The 16,684-nt window shown below is 50.3% G+C and overlaps 1 protein-coding gene and 1 pseudogene across 1 annotated transcript in view; one reads left to right on the top strand and one right to left on the bottom strand.

Annotated features, from left to right (window-relative positions):
• RNF165 (ring finger protein 165) overlaps positions 1-14,072 on the bottom strand; it is a 126,009-nt gene extending 111,937 nt beyond the window's left edge. Inside the window, exon 1 of the mRNA XM_027577136.1 lies at positions 14,054-14,072. The gene's annotated coding sequence lies outside the window, so the exon portion shown is untranslated. The remainder of the gene's footprint in view (positions 1-14,053) is intronic.
• Positions 3,072-4,020, top strand: LOC113912379 (annotated as a pseudogene).
• Positions 14,073-16,684: the final 2,612 nt, after the last annotated feature.

The raw sequence follows: 16,684 nt of genomic DNA, 5'->3' as shown, positions 1-16,684 counted from the left end.
TGTGACAGGATGAATGGCTTAGCTGCCCTTGCAGGCAAGGGGGACATTACAACTTTATCTCACTCCTTAGTTCCCTCATTCTCCCTTCTTGGTTGGTGGGGTTGCATGAGGGGTGGAAACCCATGTTGGAGGCAGAGGGCAGTCCCTAGATTTACTGTCCTGAGGGGCTGGTTCTCACACTTCAGTGTACATAAGAATCATATGGAGAACTTGCTTAAAAGGTCCCAGCCCCTGAGAGTCTGATCAGGAGGTCCCAGAGCAGGCCCCAGGAGCCTGCATTATAGCAAGCCCTGCCTCCTCCCTGGTAAATCTCCTGCAGATGGTGAGGGCTATCTGGGAAAAGCCCAGCTGTGATGGCTAGATTGTCGGCCCCAAGGGCAGCTTCTGCTGCGTCTGTTGGCACAGCACCCCGCAGACCTCAGCTCGGGTGGCTGTTCAATGCCTATCCATTGGCAATGGGGAGCCGCTGTGCCATCTTGAGCAAGAGAGTGACTTTAAAAACACTTCCCCTTCTGGCTCTGCTGCTCTGGGCCTGCTGAGGGAGAACAAAAGAATTTCTAATCCAACAGGAACTGAGGATTTTCTTTTTAAAAAAAAAAATCAGATTCTCAGGCCAATATTTTGATCTTCAACCTACTTTCTGACTTTGCAGCCAGCGTCTGACGGGCCCACAGTGAACTCCGTGTTAGTATTAGGTGATCCATCCTTTGGGAGATGGGGCCCGGGACGGCGCTGAGGGAAGAGATGGGTGTGGCAATGAGGCATTTTGGGGCCTGAAGCCTCCCATGGGCAGAGCCTCCCAGGGGCATCCTCATGCCTCCCCTCACAATGCTTCTCATCTCTCCCTGCAATGAGCACAGAGGGGAAGGCGAGGCTCCAAGAAATTAGGTCACTTTGTCCAAGTCCAGGGTGCAAAATTTATACCCGGGCCTGCCACCTAGGCCTGGTCACTCCACCACAGGACACCACACGTTGCTGGCATCAGTCACTCTATGTCCCAACCCCCAGAGGCCAGGCCGGCCCCTTGCCCTGTTGGAGGTATTGGCCTCACTTTCCAGGGGAACTTGAGGGGCCCAGACTTCCCAGCCCATCCCCTCTACATTTGTCCCCAAATCAGGCACAGCACCTTAAGACACCACTGCCCCTCACTCCTTTGGGTTCAGTGGCTTCAACATGTGGCCTTGAAAGAAAGCTGTAAATGTTCAAGTAAATTTACGCAACAGCTCCTCTCTGACCTGTCCACCTTCCAGAAGCTGAGTCTTCCCATAGCTCAGGAAGTGTGTGCTCAGCGCTCCTCAGTATGTTTACCACATCCTCGGAATTGACTAGCAGAGCCTTTTGTTTCCCTCTCCCTTCTCCTGGGTCCCCTGTCTCTGCTTCTCTGGGTAGTATGGGTGCCCTGGGTCGGGCTCCAAAGATAAAGAGTTGCACGTTTGGGCCTGGCAGAGGGGTGGATTTGACAGGCTGGTCCTCAAGACAGGGAAGGGCTTAGGGCAGAGGCCCAGCCCCTACCCCCTAATGGGCCCAGACGGAGGTAGGAAGAGGTCAGAGGCCAGCCAGACCTGGGGATGTCCCCCTGCGAGGCAGCTGTGGTCCAGACTTCACCCTACAATGTGTTCAGGTTACATCATTAGGGCTGAATTGATGTTGATTACAAATAATAACTGCTCCAAAGCAAAGCCAGATGGGGAGTGTTCAAACTGAATGAAGAAGGAAATGAGCTGCCATCCACAGGGACAAGGGCTGCGTGGGGGGCCTTGGCTCAGGGACTCTCAGACCCAGAAGGGAGAGTCTACAAAAGCCAGTCCATCCCCCAACTCAGGAAGGGGATCACCCACGAGTGTCACTCAGCGGGAAGACTTCCGGTGACCAGGGGCTCCTACCTCCTGTGTCTGTCCTTCTGGGGCCCATGCATCCATGCGTGTACAGCGAGGCGTTCATCCGGGTGCTCTTCAGAGTCCCTGCCTGGGCTGACGCTCCCTGACCCCTGGATTCTTAAACCCTTTTGGGCATCTGACCCAGAGGACCCGCCCCTAAGTGAGGTCACAGCAGTAATGGCTGACGGGAGTCTGAAGGGTTGTCGCCAGGGGTCGGCAGCAGGTTCATGCTACGTACTTCCATCCAAGGCTGCACGAATGAGTCCCAGGTCCCTGCAGGCCCAGGAGGACAGGGGACCGTGAGACACCTGGAAATTAGCGGCGGTGAGGGTACCGGGGACAGTAGCATTTCCTGGCGGCCAGGACGTGGTAGCCCCAGGGAGACAAGACGGCGGAGGCGGGGGGGGGGGGGGGGGGGGGCTGGGGGGGCCGGCACTGCGCTAAACGGTGTCTATTCAATCTGCACAGCGGCCACTTGCGGTAGGTCCCGGTATTACCCCCATTATACCGATGAGGGAACTGAGGCTCAGAGAGCTTCAAAAAATTTTCCGTAGCAACCTAACTAGTAAGCCTCCGATCCCTGAGCCCACACTTAAATCACCTCACGGGCAGAGAAGTAACGACTATTTCTTTTCCAGCCCAGAATGAAAGGATGTGATTTGGCAGAGAGAAGAGGGAGAGTGCTACGTTGTTCCGTCAGTTAACAGACAACTGGCCAGTGGGTGGGTGAGCAGCTGGTGACCCCGTCAGTCAAACAAACACGGATTCATGTCATGATTGGCTCGCCCTGAGTCAAGAGCGCACACGATGCTCTGGGGATGTGAGACCGGGGATGTCCCCGTCCCTGTCCTCAGGGCACTTACAGCCTAGACACCAGCAAACAGATGACTAGAAGACAGCCTGACAAGGGTTGTGTTTGTCATGCACATGTGCCTCTGAACACAGAGGAGGGCCTGGCTGATCTTGAACTAGGAGATGGGCAGAGAGCTGGGGACTGAAGCCTCACGGTGGAGGGCACATTTAGTGGATTTCAAAGTAAGGCTCAGGAAAACAGCATGGTGGTTTCTTAAAAAGTGGAACATGGAATTAATTACCAGCACTACTAGGTATTTACCCAAAGGATACAAAAATACAGATTTGAAGGGGTGCATGCACTCCGATGTTTATAGCAGCATTATCAACAATAGCCAAACTATGGAGTTCGATCGGTAGCGGGAGCGGAGAGCAGACCCCACAGAGCCCTGAGCAGCCCCACCGCCTAGTTACCTTCACATCCCGGGAAGCCTCACATCGAAGGCACCTGACGGTGCGGACAAGAAGGTCATTGCAATGAAGGTTTGGGGAACAGTAAAATGGTTCAATGTAAGAAACGGATATGGTTTCATCAACAGGAGTGACACCTAGGAAGAAGTATTTGTACACCAGACCGCCGTGAAGAAGAACAACCCCAGGAAGTACCTTCACGGTGTAGGGGAGGGAGAGACTGTGGAGTTTGGTGTTGTTGAAGGAGAAAAGGGTGCGGAGGCAGCAGATGTGACAGGCCCTGGTGGAGTTCCAGAGCAAAGCAGTAAATAAGCAGCAGACCCTAACCATTATAGACACGCTCCCCAGTGCAGGCGTCCTCCATACAATTCCCAGCAGAATTACCTGAATAGTGAGAGAAAGGACGAGGGGTCGGAAAGTGCTCCTGAAGGCCAGGCCCAATGGCACCGGTTCCCACTACATGCGGAGACCCTCTGGGTGGCGACCACAGTATTCCAACCCTCCTGTGCAGGGAGAAGGGATGGAAGGTGCTGACAACCAGGGTGCAGGAGAACAAGGTAGACCACTGAGACAGAATATGTGCCGGGGCTATAGACCACGATTCCGCAGGGGTCCTCCTCGCCAAGAGAGCCTAGAAAGGATGGCAATGAGGAAGATAAGGAAAATCAAGGAGAGGAGACCCAAGGTCAGCAACCACCTCAACCTCGGTACCGCCGCAACTTCAATTACCGACACAGACGCCCAGAAAACCCTAAACCACGAGATGGCAAAGAGACAACAACAGCCAATCCACCAGCTGAGAATTCGCCCCGCTCCAGAGGCTGAGCAGAGCGGGGCTGAGCAAATGCCAGCTTACCAACTCTACCAGCATCCGGCTTAGTCATCCACCGCGAAGAAATGAAGATGAAAGTCCAGCAATAAGGAATGAACAAAAGATTGGAGCTGAAGACCTTAAGTGCTTGCTTTTCGACCATTGACCAGATAAATAGAACTATTTGCAATATCTATGCAGCATGGGATTTTTATTAGAATATATATAGAAAATATTAGATTTTTATTATTTTTTATTATTATTTACAGACGTCTCTGTTTGGTAATGACAAATGTGTTTTGTTTTGTTTTGCTTTGTTTTTAAAGCCTGGTTTTTCTCAATACACCTTTAAAGGTTTTTAAATTGTTTCATACCTGGTCAAGTTGAGATTTTTAAGAACCTCATTTTTAATTTGTAATAAAAGTTTACAACTTGATTTTTTCAAAAAAAGTCAACAAACGGCAAGGTCTTAGATAAAACAAAAAAACAAAAAAACAATAGCCAAACTATGGAAAGAGCCCAAATGTCCACCAACTGATGAATGGATAAAGAAGATGTGGTATACACATACAATGGAATATTATTCAGCCATCAAAAAGAATGAAATCTTGCCATTCGCAATGACATGGATGGAACTAGAGTGTATTGTGCTAAGTGAAATAAGTCAGAGAAAGACAAATACTGTATGATCTCACTCATATGTGGAATTTAAGAAAGAAAAGAGATGAACATAAGGGAAGGGGGAAAAGAGAAAAAGGAGAGAGGGAAACAAGCCGTAAGTGCTTCTTAACAACAGAGAACAAACTGAGGGTTGATGGAAGGAGGCGGGTGGGGGATGGGCTAGATGGGGGATGGGTATTAAGGAGGGCATTTGTTGTGATGAGCACTGGGTTTTGTATGTAGGGATGAATCACTGAATTCTACTCCAGAAATCAATATTGCATTATATGTTAACTAACAAAATTTAAATTAAAAAAGAAGAGTCATAAGAAAAAAAAAAAGAGGAAGGGTCCTAAGAGAGCTTGCTTCCCCTCTGCTCTCTGTCCTGTGAGGACACACGAGAAGTTGGCCTTTCTACAATCCAGAAGAAGGTCCCCACCAGAACTTGACCATGCTGGCACACTGATTTCAGACTTCCAGCCTCCAGGACTGAGAGAAATAAATTTCTGTTGTTTATAAGCCACCCAGTCTGTGGTACTTTGTTATAGCAAAGTACCAAACTGACTAAGACAGCCTTTTTTTTTTCAGGCACCAGAAGACTCTGCCAACATATGGGAGGACATCATCACCAGGGAGGGGTTAACCTGACAAAGAATCAGGCCCAGTTCTGAAAAGAAGGGTCCTAAGCCCCCAAAATGATCTGGCTTCAGAAGGCAGTATTTGAATGAAGCCCAGAAAGAATAACGTCAGCGTCTTTCCAGTGTGTGGTCCATCCTCCCTGCTCTCCACAGCACCTAGCCACGTGGTTGCAAAGGGTGCTATCCACCCAGGCTAGTGGGTTGGGTTGTCCTTGGACACGCCTGGCTGGACACCATGCCTTCTCACCTGAGTAGTACCCACTTGCCCAGTGGGTACTGGGCCTCCCTCCCTCCGAGCTCCCTGTGAAGGGGCTGCAGGTGTGGGGGCTCTGAGAGACCCCGAGAGGTTGGGGCTCTGGGGGTCTGTCCCGAGGGAACCTGTCTCCGCCTCCCAGCTGCAGCAATTTGAACTGCTTTGCGGCAGAGAGAGGTCAGCAGGACCGAGCCTCTGCGAGTTGCTGGTCACTCGGTAGACTAGTTGGAGCATATAGCGAGGCTATGATGACTTGCCATGGCAGACTGAACATGCGCATCTAGGCTTGCTCCCTTCCAAAGTTCACTACAACTAATGAAAAGATTTTTTTTTTTTTTAGGACATAAACATACAAGGTCAGAGGAGAGAAGACAGGAGCTTACAGTGACATATTGGCGGGGGGGGGGCTGGAAATGGACAAGTGGTAACTGGACATGGGCAGCCCCAAGGGAGCGAAATCCTAAAACCAGAGGGAGAGAAATTCAGCCAGGATCCAATTCTACTGCAGAGTTCTCGGTGCGCCCAAGCGCTAACTGCCGCAGTGCCCTGGGAGGAGCTAGGGGGAAGGGGGCTGGTGGAGACAGGGAGACCTGGGAAGCTGCCCGTCCTCCAGGCCCCTCCCCAACTCTGCAGTGCTGGACACCTGTCCTTCTCCCTCAGGGCAGGGGCTGGAGCTTATTCTCCGCAGAAGTTAAAGCAGAGAAGAGAGTCTTCAGGCAGGGATTCAGTCTTGGCCCACCTACCCTCCAGTTCTCCTTCCCAACCCAGCCCCCACGGGACTGGCACCGGTCTTTGCTCTCCAGGCAGGAGATCAGAAGACAACTCTCTGGGCATTTGACCATCCAACAGGAAAAACCTAAATAAAGACATTGACCCAGAGGATCCCCAACAGAAGGTCCACCAAGATCACCCTACAGTGAGGCTCAAAGTCAAAGTGCCCCAGTCACTACTCCCTCCAATGAGCGCTCGCGTTCCTCCCCGTTCACCACTATACGTAATTATGAGCAGACAACCAAAGATTACCAGACTTCCTAGAAAGACCTCTAATAAGGAATCTAGAGACCAAAGGAACTGAGGCAGCAGAAAAGATAAAAAAGATTTTTAAAAGATCATTAATATCCCCAGAGAAATAACAGACATTGCATACTCGAATGGAAGTGTGTTTTTTTAAAAAGATCATTTAGAGAACAACAAAAAAAGAATGATTAGAAATCCTAAACATGTGAACAGACACGGGAAACTCAGTGGGAGCCCCTGAATCTCCCATGATTCCACAGAGAGGTTTGCTGGGGCCAGGGTGCAGTTGGTCCCAGGGGAGGGACCTCCTCCTCACGGGGTCTCCCTCTCATAGGCAACTGTAGGAAAGCAGTTTTGTCAAGGGGGTAACCATAGGCTATTGAGGCACCAGGCAGACTGGATTCAGGGTACCTGATATTTGCCATTGCTGGAGATAGGGGCCCTGGCTTAGGTCTAGGCAACCCACAGTGAGTTCCCAAGGTCTTCTTAATAATTCTGCACCATGGGGGACGCCTGGGTGATTCAGTGAGTTAAGCATCTGACTCGATTTCAGCTCAGGTCATGATCTGAGGGTCGTGAGATGGAGCCCTGAGCCTCTGCACTCAGCACAGAGTCAGCTTGATATTCTCTCTCTCCCTCTGCGTCTGTCCCTTCCCCTGCTCATGCTCTAAAGACATGCATACATAACAAACAAACTCTTTAAAAAGTAATAATAACAATTCTGCACCATGGGAGCACCTGGCTGGCTTAGTCGGAGGAGCATGTGACTCTTGATCTCAGGGTTGTGAGTTCAGGCACCATGTTGGGTGTAGGGTTTATTTAAATAAATAAAAATTTTAAAAAAAGAATAATAATTCTGCACCATGAAGACTGAATAGCCCACTGAGCTTCCAGCATAGTGGCTGGAAGCAGTCCCATCCCAATGTAGATCACTAGGAGTTTTCAGAATACTGAGAACAGGAGAAAATCTGGTCAACTTCCAGGGAGAAATGTGGGGTCAGTGCTTCTAATGGATTTGAGCCTCTCAGCAGTCATACTGGCAAAGAAGATGATGAAGCAAGGCCCTCGATATTTTTTTTTAATTGTGTTATTGTTATGTTAATCACCATACATTACATCATTGGTTTTTGATGCAGTGTTCCATGATTCATTGTTTGTGCATAACACCCAGTGCTCCACGCAGAACGCGCCCTCCTTAATACCCATCACCAGGCTAACCCATCCCCCACCCCCTCCCCTCTAGAACCCTCGGTTTGTTTTTCAGAGTCCATCATCTCTCATGGTTCATCTCCCCCTCCAATTTCCCCCCGTTCATTCTTCCCCTCCTGCTATCTTCTTTTTTTTTTTTTAACATATAATGTATTATTTGTTTCAGAGGTACGGATCTGTGATTCAACAGTCCTGCACAATTCACAGCGCTCACCACAGCACATACCCTCCCCAGTGTCTATCACCCAGCCACCCCATCCCTCCCACCCCCCACCACTCCAGCAACCCTCAGGCCCTCAATATTCTAAAGGAACATGATTTCCACCCTTGTATTCTATGTCCAGACTAATTATTAATCAGGTAGGAGAGGAGTATTTTTCAGCCATGCAAAGTCTCCAAAGATCACCAGTGCAAACCCCTTCTCAGGAAGCTACTAGAAGTTGTTCACCACTAAAACCAAGAAAGATGGATGCAGGAAACAAGAGATCCAACCAAAAGAAAAGTCAAAGGCATTTTCTGGAGGATGACAGAGGGAGACTCTGGAGGGCAGACAGACCAAACTGGAGTGGTCATCATCATGCCTTCTGCTGCTATCCATTGTTCGCCAGACAAGGTGCATTACCAGAGCAAGAGTGTAAAAAACCGAGGAAGAGAAAGCCATGAGATCCAGGACGCACAGACCCCCAACTCCAGAGAGAGGCAAAGGGAATTTTAAGGATGACAGCAAAAGGAAATCCCAAGACAAGCACTGGGTAGGAGGCCTGGAGAACAGCAAATCCAGACTGAAGGAAAACGAAGGTCTCCAGGAAGGACAGCTCCAGGGAAAAAACTGGAAATGATGGATTACCTCCTATGACTGACCTTATGGACAAGAGTACTATGGAAAGAATATGCGATGGCTATAAAGAAGGGTAAGCAGGGCGCCTGGGTGGCTCAGTCGGTTAAAGCATCTGCCTTCGGCTCAGGTCATGATCTCAGGGTCCTGGGATCGAGCCCCATGGCAGGCTCCCCGCTCAGCGGAGAGCCTGCTTCTCCCTCCGCTGCTCCCTTTGTTCCTCCCCCCACTAGTGCTCTTTCTCTCTCTCTCTCTCTCTCTCTCTCTCTCTCTCTCTCTCAAATAAATAAATAAATAAATCTTTAAAAAAAAAAAGAAAGTAAGTTAGACAAATGAAAGTAACAAAGCAATTATTAACTTTGGGGAAAACAAAGGCCAGAGAAAACAGAAAGGAAAGAATAGCACGAATTACAAAGCTCAGCTGTGAATAATTTTCACATAGGCATAATACTGTAGACTCTGAATGTTGACTTAAATTATAAAATAACCATATTGGAGGGGAGCCTGGGTGGCTCAGTCGGTTAAGCGTCCGACTCTTGATTTCTGCTCAGGTCATGATCTCAGGGTTGTGAGATCGAGCCCTGAGTCTGCTTAGGATTCTCTCTCCTCCTCTCCCTCAGCTCCTCCCCTCACCTCACCCTTTCTAAAAAAACAAACAAACCCCAAAAACATATTGGAAAGTTGGGGGAGGGGAAGGAGAGAGGACATTAGTGTAAGAGCATTAAACTTCATCTATCATAATAAGAAATCAATTAATTAAACCTATAATTAAGTAATCAAAAGCAGCATAGGCATATTCTTCAGACATATAGGAATGAGTAAATTCCAGAAGAAACAGTAACGGAGTTTGGTGGTTGCCTTTAAGGAGGAGAACTAGTAAAGTAAGGAAAGGTGGAGCAAGGAATCACCACACTGTCATAAGACTTTTAGCACTATCTGACTTTCCAAATGTGTGTATGCATCATATTGGCTTTTAAAATCAATTAAACAAATAAAAGTACAGCAATATTGGAAGGCTATGACTTGGAAATTGTTCCAATGTCTATCTGTAAGCACTGTACAAAGACTCATGCATTTGCTCTTACTTAATAGCTTTGCATCGGAGCTTCTTCCCAAGAGAATGAATATTTCCAAGATATACAATAAGCAATTTGTGGGGTGAACAAATGAACCAACAGATGAACTAACAAGCAAGACAGCCACCAGAAGTAAAGCATAACATACTCATAAGAATTCATACTCATGGGGGCGCCTGGGTGGCTCAGTTGGTTGAGTGTCTGTGGATTTCGGCTCAGGTTGTGATCTCAGGGTCATGAGATGGAGCCCCGTGTGGGCCATGGGGCCATGAGAGATTCTCTCTCCCCCTGCTTGTGTGGCGCTCTCTCTCTCTCTCTCTCAAATAAATAAATAAATAAATCTTTTCTAAAAAAGAACTCATACTCATAAGATGCTGGTGCCATGTGGACAGATGCCGTCTTTGAGGGGCCACGGCAGACTGTTGCACATGACCAGGTGGCCTCTCGGTGAGAGAGAGGTTTCCTGGAAGCTGCCACTCTCCATAGGAGGTCTGGCGGTACCAATTCCAGGCCCAGGTGGGACAGCTAACCCCATGGCTTCGGTGCCTGTGTCCACGGGAGCTTGGGCTTTGTTAGTAGGATGACTTCGGTAGAAAGAAATCAAGACTCACCTAAACCACCTTAAGAAAGGAAGACATAATGGTCAGAAAGCGTGAGGACTGACACTGGAACAGACAGGACAAACAGGGAAAGCCCCCAGGGGCAGCTCTGGGGACCTCCTCCTGTCTGGTGCCACTCTTTCCCTCACCTTCTCTCTGGGTGGGAAGCGGACATTGTCGAACGTCCTTGCTACGTTTGGGGGCATCTCCATCCTCATGAGGCCTCCTCCCCACAGCCAAGCCCACAACCCTGGCCTCCGCAGCCTCCTTGGCAGTAAGGCTTCAGGCGGGTGACATAGACTCCATTATTTAGTATCACTCACACCAGGCTCGGAGCAGACGTGAGCACCTGAAGAAGAAAGTACCAGATGGCACAGGCATCTAGCTTGGGGACAGTGGCACTGACTTCCTCTAGGCGGGGGCCATCCTTCCTGGGAGTGGAGCCTCAAACCTGGTTCCTAGCTCTCCAGGTGATTCTGCATGGATCTTGGTTTAGGTTCCCCAGAGTAGACAGTGATTCAAATATTCAAGTGTAACTAGTAACTATTTCTCCTGGGAAATAATGGTAGAAGAGAGGAAGAGAGGGGCGCCTGGGTGGTCCAGTCGGTTAAGGGTCTACCTTCGGCTCAGGTCATGATCCCAGGGTCCTGGGATCGAGTCCCACATCAGACTCCCTGCTCAGCGGGGAGTCTGCTTCTCCCTCTGCCCCTCCCCCTGCTCTCTCTCTCTCACTCTTGCTCTCTCTCAAATAAATAAATAAGATCTTAAAAAAAAGAAGAGAGGAAGAGAGCTAGAGAAGGAAGTTAATAAAGTATGTGTTAGCGGGTGTGGTGGGTTGTTTCATGATCCCCTTTCGTCCCATCCAGTACCCAGCATGCTCCCCATCCAGGGGGAAGTGTATTTCTCCAGCCCGTGGATCTGGCCAGCCTCAGGCCTTGTTTAGACCAATAGAATAGAAGTGGAAGAGGCACGGAATGAGTCCTGGAGCCTAACGAGGCCTTGCAGCTTCTGCCTGGGCCCTTTCTGAACACTGCCCTGAGACTACCTCACCAGGAACCTGGTCTAGCCCTAGTGGAGGATGAGGGGTCACATGGAGGGAAACTGAGGCCCCCAGCCAACTGCCAGACGTACGAGGTTATCTTGGACCTTCTTTCCTATGGAACACAGCTGCACAAGATGACACCAACTGCAGAGTTGTCATCCAACCCACAGAATCATGAGAAATAATTCATCATTATTATTTTACACCACACAGTTTTTGGATGGATGGTGCTCCACAGCAATAGATAACTGTTATATCAAGCTGGTTACCGCTCAGGGCAACTGGAGCTCAATCCTTGGGGAGAGCTCTGGAGAGAGTGTGGAACAGGCCTCAGAGTTAGCTCAGTTGAGGAAAGGGGCCTTTCTGACCAGTTCCCCATCCATCATTGGCTCAGAGCTGCTTCCAGGGGCATGAACTTACCAGCACTTTGGGTTTGCCCTGCACTCGGGCCCAGTGCGCTCCCTGTGGTCAGAGATCCAAAGACTGTCACCATAAGCAGACTTGATGAGTGGCCGTGAATGCAGAGGGGTCTGGGCAGGGCGCTGACAGGGCCTGCTAGAGTGTGCATCCCAGTGTGCTTTTCAGAAACTTCTTTTCAGTTTAATCGGGGAGAGTCAGCGCCTGGTGCTTACGTCCTGGAGCCCTGACTGATGAATGTGTGTCTCCATTCCAATCCTTCCTGCCTACCAGCTGACCCAGCCCATCTCTAATCCAGAGTCTGGATTCTGGAGGTAGCCACGTGGATTGGCTCCGCACACCACCATGGCCCCTCATGGGCAGAGCCGCTCCAGTCAGATGGTAACCAAGTGACCCACACATGGGCTGCCTGCAATCAGGGGCCTGCTTGGACCAGTCAGGGTTCAGCTACTTTCCTGAGCAAGGCCATTGAGTATGTACAGATACTATGACTGATCTGCTCCAACAAGGTGGGGCAGCCATTGGTGTCTGAATTCCTGCTCCCGCCCCATCTTATGGCTGGGACATGGCCCATTGTGCCTCAATTTGGCGCCTCTGGGGCATGGAGCCCTCTGTCTATGGTGGGGCAGAACTAAGGAGCTCCTGGTGCCTGAAACACTTGCCCCATCCCTCCATCTCCCCAAAGAGCCACCAGCCCCTTGATACCACTTAGAAGTGAGATGTTATGCCTGCATCCCCCCATTGGAAACTGAAATGCATTTTCTCAAACAAACCACACTATAAAAGGTGAACAGGGCAATTAACATTGTACTGCTAATGATAAACTTCAGGAACATGATGAGTTAAGTAGAAATTTGTGGACTGACCTGAAAAACCACCACCATTTATAACTTGGTTTCTATGGGAAAACGCATTCTGAGTTCCAAACAACTGGCTCACATAGAGATTTCTGGAACACAGCCTGCTCACCACAGTGGGAACTGTAGGTGGCTTCTCAGTATACCCAATTAACATGGTCATTGTGGGTAGTTAGTAGTGGGTTCTTGCTCCAGGCTCGGAGAGCCCTGAGCGAAGCTGGGAGATATTTTGGGCAACCTGTGGGGTACCCCAGGTCCTTATGAAGCTGGAAGGACATCAGGGGTATCTGGTCCCACACGCTACCCAGGGTAACATTCCTGACAGTCACTGCTTACACACTCCCCGCGTCACAGAGATTTTATAAGGCTAACTATCACTGGCCAACAATTCTTTCTTCTACTGAGCAGAAATCTGCCCTCCCATCCCGATTCCACCACTGGAAGTTCTGCTCATCCTTCAAACCTTGCTCAGGTTTGAACGTCTGTGTGAAGCCTTCCCTAACCCCCATCTTCCTATGCATGAGTTAGAGTGATACTAGCTGCTGTAATAAATAAACCTCAAACATTTCAGAATATATCGCTCCTTATCCAATAGTGAGTGTCTTAGCTCGGGCTGACCATAGACCGGGCAACTTAAACAACAACATGTATTTCTCCCAGTTCTTGGGGCGGTGAAGTCCCATGATCTACAGGTGCTGGCAGATTCAGTGTCTGCTGAGGACCCGCTTTCTGGTTCATGGATAGCCACTTTCCCTGATGTGTGCTCACATGGCAGAGAGAGATGGTCTCTCTCGGGGCTCCTCTTATAAGGGCATTAATCCCATTCGTGAGAGCCCCACCCTCACGACCTACTTACCTCCCCAAAGACCCACCTCCAAATACCATCACAGTGGAGATTAGGGCCTCGATATATGAATTTTCAGGGGAGGGGGTAACACAAATATTCAGTTCCCAACAATGGAGCACCCATTGTTGGGATGCAAGCAGCATTTCCCACCTAGTGATTTAGGGTCCCTAAACAGCCCTTAACAGCCATCCCTGCTTCTTAACAGCCATCCCTTGGCTGCTTCTTAACAGCCATCCCTCTACTCAGTGCCTTTGGCAAGAATGAAGCCCATGGCCCCACCCACAGGAAGACAGAGCAGAGGTCTGGAAATGTCATCCATAGCTGGACAGGTGTTTCTAGTGACAGCTATAGACCAAGGAAGCAGAAGTACAAAGATGGACACAAGTTCTCTCTCTCTTTACACACACACACACACTCCAGGCCTGCTCTCGGCTGATACACGATTCCCAGCCAATCTGCTTGTGCTCAGCCATACACTGAGCTCCGTCTTACTGAGGCAGAAGAGGGGACCCATCCCCCTGCCCCACCCTCATCCATGTGTCTCTGGGGTCACAGGACACCAAGGGGGCTGAAAAGGAATGCTCCAGGCATTCCTTCCTCCCACTGGAGACATAATGGGAACAGAAGCCTTTCCGACAAGGGCAGGACCTACCTGCACCCGCACAAGCTTAAAAGAGAGGCGAAATGTTCCCTGTTGGCAGTTGCCAGCGGTCCGCCCGTGGGAGCTGCGCTGCCGAGGCCTCAGGCCCTGTACGGGAAAGAGGCGAACGCTAATCAGCGCTCACACTTCCTGGGCACGCAGGATGTGCCAGCATTGTTCTGAGAACTTGACACTGTTAACTCCACCTTCTTTCAGGCTTGGACTGAGTTCTATTATTATGCTGTAGATTACAGACGGGCACAGGCACGTTGAGGCACCCAGGCTGTCACTTGCCCAAGGTCACAGAACCGGAATGTGGCGGAGCTGAGCAACAACCCCAGACTTCGGCTGCAGAGCCAGCTTCAAGGAACCCCTGGCCCCTGCTGCCCAGCTCGGAACAGTGCCTGCGGGCCCCCAGACTTTCGCCCCTCTTTATAAAGCCATCCCAGCTCCCTTCTGTTTAGGGCAAGGAGGAGAGGGGAGGGAGCTTGAAGACTCCAGGCCAGAGGCTGGGACGGTTCCTCCTTGGGTCCTCCCCACTCCCATCCCCTCCCAGGGTGCCCCAGTCAGCCACCTGTCACCCCAGCACCACAGAGCAGCTGTGCCCTGGAGGCCAGCACCTGCCCCTCCCATCGAGAAGCCCCAGACTTGGGGGTGGGCGGCGGTGAGCAGCTAGTTTCGGCAGCAAATGACGTTCCCTTCCCCAGCCTGAGGCCCCTCCCCGCTCCAGCCCCCAAGGATCCTCCTTCCCCACCTGCAGCAAGCCTTCCACCCCTCCTCCTTCCCCCCAACCCGCTGGGAGGCCAGGGCTGGGAGCCTAGTTCCCACCTTTCCCAGGATGGGAGGGCCCTCAGGGAAGCTGCCTCCCAGAGCTGACCCCTCACAGGCTGGAAACCCTGGAGTTCCTGCCTCCTCTGTCAATAACTGGAAAAGAGCTCAGAGGGCACATCCCCATTTGGGGGTTCGGTTTCCTCATCTAGTGAAAGGGCTTTCTACCCTCGGTCAACGCCTCCTGGGGCTTCTCTTGGCGTCAGATCCTTACTAACCTGGTGCCCTCAGCACAGCCACCCTTAAAACGATTTGCTTCTCTAGCAAAAAACAAAAACAAAACAAAACAAAAACAAATTCCCATGTGTGACATTCTGCAGCCACGAAAATGAATGTCAGAGGAAACAGCTTCATATCATGTCTCTGGTGTCTGTCGGATTGGATGGGGGCCCCCAAATGTGCGGTGATGATTGGGTGGAAGCTGGAGGCGTAGGGGCGGTGGGTGGGGGGGGTGGTTAAAAGATTCACCTGAGGGGCGCCTGGGTGGCTCAGATAGTTAAGCGTCTGCCTTCGGCTCAGGTCATGGTCCCAGGGTCCTGGGATCGAGTCCCGCATCGGGCTCCCTGCTCCTCGGGAGCCTGCTTCTCCCTCTGCTTCTCTCTCTCTCTGTCTCTCATGAATAAATAAATAAAAATCTTTAAAAAAAAATTCACCTGAGGCAGAACACAGGAGATAGAAGTTTATTGAATGATTGAATGCCCCAGCAAGCATCCCAGGCAGGCCAAGGAGGAGAGGCCGCTGCCTACAAGAAGGCAGAGGGTGGCGGCTGTATTTAAAGGCGGAAGGTGGGGCGGTATGGGGAAGTATGGGCTTTTCCCTTTTTCGGTAACTGTGACTGGTTGTGAGTAGCCCACTGGTCAGTTAGGGCCCCTGGATATTTCGAGGTGGGTCACCTGCTGGGCCCATGTGTATTCAGCCAGGTGGCTGTGGGCCCTTGTGCCTTGGTCAAGTTTCCATCGCTCAAGCCTGTTGTCTAAAAGTGGACTCTCCGATATCTATACCTAAAAATAAAAAGCTACCATAATGCTAATCAGGTGGAATAATTATGGGGAAGTTCTAATTTTTGATGTGTGTGTGTGTGTGTGTGCTTTCAGCTTTTTAAAACACACTTTCTACAGGTATTTGTTACCAGATTGAAATTTTTTTTCAGGTACTTAAAACCCTAATTTCACTATGTTCATCCCCCCACCCCTAAAATACCGAAGGCTCTTTCCAGCCAACATAATAACATCAGTGAGAGACCTTTCATGCTGGAAGCATCTGGGGCAGTGATTTTTAACTCTTTGAGAGCCACAGCTCTCTCAGATGGAAACCATGGGCCTGTCTCCAAAATGAAAATACACACAGATGCAAATCTCATGTGATCTGGCAGGTTCTTGGACTCCACGAAGTCTGCCCATGAACTTCAGGTTAAAAGCTTCTGCCTGGAGTTCACCTATCCTCATTCACTCCAGAGCTGTGTAGTATCCCCCAGGGTGGATATCCTGGTTTATTCAACCAGCCTCCCTGCTTTGATATTTAGACAGCTGCCTCTGTCTGAAAATCGCAAATCCCGCCGCTCTGAGCCGCGTGCTGAGCTATCTCCGAGCTGTGGAGGTGAAGCTAGGTAAGCCCGCGCAGCAGGTCTCCGGGGTGAAGGATAAACGTACACACGGGTTCCTTAGGTCTTGACAAATCCTTCTCTGTGGATTGTGCCATTTGGCCTTCCCACCAGCACCGTGTAAGACAGCCCATGTCCCCATAGCCACGCTAACAGACTGGATCGTGGAGCTGCTACATTTTTGCCAATCAGAGGAGTGAGAAATGGTATCTCAG

This window comes from Zalophus californianus, chromosome 14 (assembly GCF_009762305.2).
Source record: "Zalophus californianus isolate mZalCal1 chromosome 14, mZalCal1.pri.v2, whole genome shotgun sequence".
NCBI classification, from domain to species: Eukaryota; Metazoa; Chordata; class Mammalia; order Carnivora; family Otariidae; genus Zalophus; species Zalophus californianus.
Note: the sequence above shows the minus strand (reverse complement) of the source record. Positions and strands in the feature narration are given on the sequence as shown.